Consider the following 4836-nt stretch of genomic DNA (forward strand, 5'->3'; position numbering starts at 1 on the left):
ACTGGGAAGGAATCCCTTCTCCCTGGAAGAGACTCCCTTCCCCCTGCCCAAGGCAATGACATGAGGTGGTATAGACTAACCTCTGGGTCCTGGCCATGACCCCTCCTGGCTACTGAAAAAATTAACCCTGTCTTGGTCAGAACCAGGAAACGCGCTGTAAGTATAGAAGAATCTTTCCAGAAGATTTCATTGAAGGAGGGAAGGGTTTATGTTGCTCAAGACAGCTTTGCTGTCTGGGAAAGAGGCATCTTTCCCAGGGATAGTCTTAGATGTTTTCTCCTCCTGCGTTCCAGAGAGGTTGACTCCCTGGTACAAGAGAAGATGAGTTCTTGCAGACGGGTTTGAAGGCCCCCGCAGTGGGAGGGTCAGGCAGACAATAAAAGCCCTGAGAAGAAAAGAGGGGGCGCATCAAAAAATGCCTGGTGAAGCTAGTGCCATGATGTTAGTGTTCTCGGCTAAATCCTTCACTGCTTGGTATCTGGGGGTACCTGCGTGTACTCTTTCGTCACATATGGTAATGGTGTTTTCTGAACACCATGCATCTGTTGGATGTATTCATGATAGTGTAGATCTAAGTGTGCAGAATGTAAAAGACTTAATACTTCATTTTATCATTCTTTAAGGGTAAAGGAGAAAAAATGCTACAGATATCAAGAAATTTTCTTCTAGAGTTTCTACATGCTTTATCTTACAACTCCTCATCTATAACTGTTCAGCTTCATTTCATTATTGGTTTTGGAATTTATTCTTATCTTTTAATTCATTTTAGTCCTTTCCTTTTGTGATTATTGCAAAATATTTTTGTCCTTTTTTTTGAATGTGAGATTAACTTGGATGATAAAGTATATTCAAAATATGGACACAAAATGTTTCTTCCTCCATTACTTCAGAAGGAACAGTTTAGGCAGATTTTTGTCCCATCTTCTTGATTCCAATTCAAGAGAAAAGATACCTTGAAATATAGAACTCCATACATTCTTGCATGCCCATCAGCTATGGAAAACTGTATTTGCATTGATGTAGCTATTTGACTCATTGTATATACACATATGCATATTTTGTTCAGCCATCACTAATTCAGAATCCCTGTAAAATGGAAAGAGCAATCTTATGCAGCATTTCTGCTCATGGAAGCGAGGCAGAGAGCAGAAGCACACACATGAAAACACTGTTCTCCAGTGGAAGCTCCTGATGATGCAGCACCATACCAGACTCCAGAAAAGCATGAGGTAGTTCAGTTTCCAAGCTACACTTTAAGAGCACTGTCCCCTGTTTCTGGAGAAAAATGCTAATTGAGAAAGAGGTGGTGTAATCCTTGTTGTTTTCCATCCCCTTCAAACAAGCTTACTTCACCATCCTCACTCTTTATCTTGATCTGTACTCAATGAAAACCACTGAGAGGTAAGATGTGTTGTAACAGCATAGAACATAATTGCACTATGGATATTGCTATCAAAATCCAGTCCCAACTCAGATACAGGATCATAGCAGTCCTTTTTAAATCCTCAGGACCCAGTTTTTCACCGACCTTTTTTTGTAAGTATTGGAGTCTGCAAATATTTCTAGGTTTTTCTATATAGTTGCAATTTCCAAGTGCGAAAATTAATCTCAGAAAAAGACAAGAAAATAAAATTGTGGGGTTTTTTTCCTGTCTTGCAGACCCCTGTCCACTCTGAGCACTGTATTTTTTTCAGAATCCTTGATGCAATTTATACAACACCTCTGGAACACACCTAATGACCTGATGTGGTAGAGCTATGAGTTCATATTATTGTGTCAAAGTGGTCTGAATTATAAATAAAAAACTTTCCTTTGATCTAAATTTGATAAAAGTTTTCAAGTGTCAAATTAACAGCAAAAGATTTATCTGTAAAATTGCACAGAACCGAAAAACTTAATCCTATTAAACAGTTGAAAGATTGTGAACTAAACTACTCCATAAGTTAGGAAATATCTAATTGCATCCAAATCAGGGAGAATTCCTATTGAGAAAATGTGTATAGTAGCAAATATGTACTTCCCAGAATTGGAGATTCTTCCTGCTGGACTTTCTGTGCTATTATGTTGATTACATGAACAGGTCTGGGTATGTGTTGCACATTCTGTGTTCATGGAAAGCTATTTTGCCTTGCCAGAGCTGAGGCTTCAAGGGAACAGGGATAGGAACTGGTGTCATGGTTTGAGATTGGCCCCCCCTCGAGAAGAGGGGGACTCAGAGGTGATTGGGTGCCAGGGCAGTGTTCCCTGAAAAGCCAATCACCATTCATGTTGTTCACTTCTGCTCAAAATCATATATACACAGCCCACCGGAAACTGTTGGCAAGTTCTGCTGTTGGTGTCTGCTGCGTGTAGGTGTGGAAGGCCGGGGGGTGGCTGGGTTCCTTCTTCCCCCTCTGAGGGGGAGAAGGGAGCCCTGCAGCCCCCCAAGCTCTGCCTAGCCCAGAGCAGAGTTAGAGGCAGCATTTTGAGTGTGTGCAGTGAGGGAAGAGACTCACAGCACCTGACCTGCGGTAAGAGGAGAGAGCCAGGCTTTTGCAGCCAAGCCCTCTTCCCCCTCCTTTTCTACAGCTAAGCTGTGGAGGGGGGTTTTCCTTTCCCTCCGCTGCAAAGTGGAGGAGAGGCTCAGCATTGAAGTTGAGCCAAGTGGACGGGCCGTGGAGGTAGGCCCGGCGCTCAGGAGAAGAGTCCCAAGCGAAATTGGAGACGGACCCCCCAGAGAGAGAGAAAGGGGCCCGGAGGATGTCTCTGCCACGCAGGACAACCGAAAACCCGAGGAGAAATCCCCATGCCAGGACGTGGACGCTTGATAAGCAGAACTACACTGCAGCAGCCTATGAATCAAGGGATGAGAGAGAGAGAGATCACACAGCGGCAGGAGAGCAAGGACTCAGAGCTATCTTCTCGGACTTCATGAGGAGGAGAGACTACAACAAAACAACAGGAACTTGGTGAGGGGGGAGCGTTCAGGCCCAGAACACTCCCACAGAGGGACTGGTTACTTTCCAGCCTTGAAAAGGCTCTTTCCTGGACTAAACTTAAAGGAGGGGCTTGAAAGGACTGATTGATAGAGATGTAATATATATATAGTTGTCTTTAGTTTGTATAGTATTTATTTGTGTAAATAAATGTATATACTTCCCCTTTCCCCTACAGAAGCCTCTGATCTGAAAGTTTCTCTCCGGTGTTAGGATAATTGTGGGAAGGGGTGGGGGAAGCCTAAAAATTGGATTTTAGATTTCTAACGTGGCTCAAACTGCCACAACTGGGTTTGCTCTATCTGGAGGGAACAAAACTGAAAAGTGCTAAGGAAAATAAGTGGGTTGTAATGGGATTCCAGATCAAAGGTGGAAAGTATTAAATCTTCCTTCATTTTTGAGTACATGCAGTGTGCTCTGAAAGAGCCTGTCACTGATCATTTTTACCTGATAACTCTCTAATCTGTGTATACAACTTTGGAAAAAGGCAGATAGATCAGGGATCAGAAGATGAGGTACTGCTGGAGCTGCTTGTGACTATGAGAACTTTCCTAAAAAATGTGTTTCTGCAAAGTCTTTGGATTTTTATGTTGCAAACATCTTACCCCTAGATATATCAAGAGCAGGTATGTCTACATCTTAGGCTGCTGTGTTGTTTGGACAGTTTATATATTGGAAGTAGACTAGACTCAGCACTGCAGCACATGACAGTAGTTAATTTACTGTTTCTCAGAGCAACAGCAGAATAAATTAAACAGTATAGAGCTCCACTACTTAAGTACCTAAACTAGCTTGGAATTTCTGTACTGTCTGCAAACCCAATTTAGAAACTGTTCACTTCAGGATACAGCCTTTAGCCTCCTGAATTCTCAGGATGGGACACAGTCTGGGGCACTATTGCAACTGAGTGTCACTGTGATGCACACCATTACTCCAGCAGATCAATATTTGATATAGCAAAGCATGGCAGATGCTCTTTTGGCCAAAAGCAGAAATATGTAATTCCAAAGTTAAAAGCATGAGTCTTTAAAGCCTGAGATCAAGTTGAAAACGGCCAAATTCCCACTTCCTGTGTACTGGGACAAAAAATGCCACTAAAAATGGAATAGATATTACTTTATACATAAAACGCCTCAACTTTTAGATACAATATCCACTGCAAAGTAAATTTCACTTTCTCTGTTTAACCCACAGCAGGCAATCAATAACAGCAAGGTTTCAAGGCTTTGCCATTTTGTTTTCTGCTTCAGACACTTAATATGTAAGGTGTTAGCATAACTACTCCACCCCAGCACGTAGGAAGGGGCTCAATACGGAGTGAAGAGCAGGTCACAAAACCGGGTATTACTTGGCCACAGGGTAACGTTTCCGCACAGTATTCCCGGCCCCGGAACAGGACTGAAAGTCGCGGCAGTCACAGACAACCTGATCCAGACAAGCGCGGTGTGGCGCCGAAACCAGGGGACGTCCGAGTTACCTGGGCTCCAGCCGGCCTCAGGGCCCCAGCAACTCCCGCTCACCTCGCCCCGGGACGGACAGCCTCTGCTGACCGAAGCTTCCCCGGGAGGACGGCGAGGCGAGGCGAGGCGAAGCGAAGCGGGCGGCCAGGGCCACGCCCCTCAGGCCTGAGCTCCGCGGCGGGCGCCGAGCATCCTCTCCGGGCGGGGCAGGCAGAGTACCTTCACCAGCGGGAGGCTACGGCGCCGCTGGAGGTGGGGTCCTGACACTACCTCCTCCACCCCCAGCTCAGTCCTGCCGATCTCTCTGCTTCTTCCCTACCTGGCCGTCTCTGGCTAGAACTCAACGGCTGCCATTGGCTTAGCGGCCTCATCCGGGCACTTGGCGCAACGCTGTTGCTCAG

This window comes from Neopelma chrysocephalum, unplaced genomic scaffold (genome assembly GCF_003984885.1).
Source record: "Neopelma chrysocephalum unplaced genomic scaffold, ASM398488v2 Primary Assembly neopelma1_96887, whole genome shotgun sequence".
Lineage (NCBI taxonomy): Eukaryota > Metazoa > Chordata > Aves > Passeriformes > Pipridae > Neopelma > Neopelma chrysocephalum.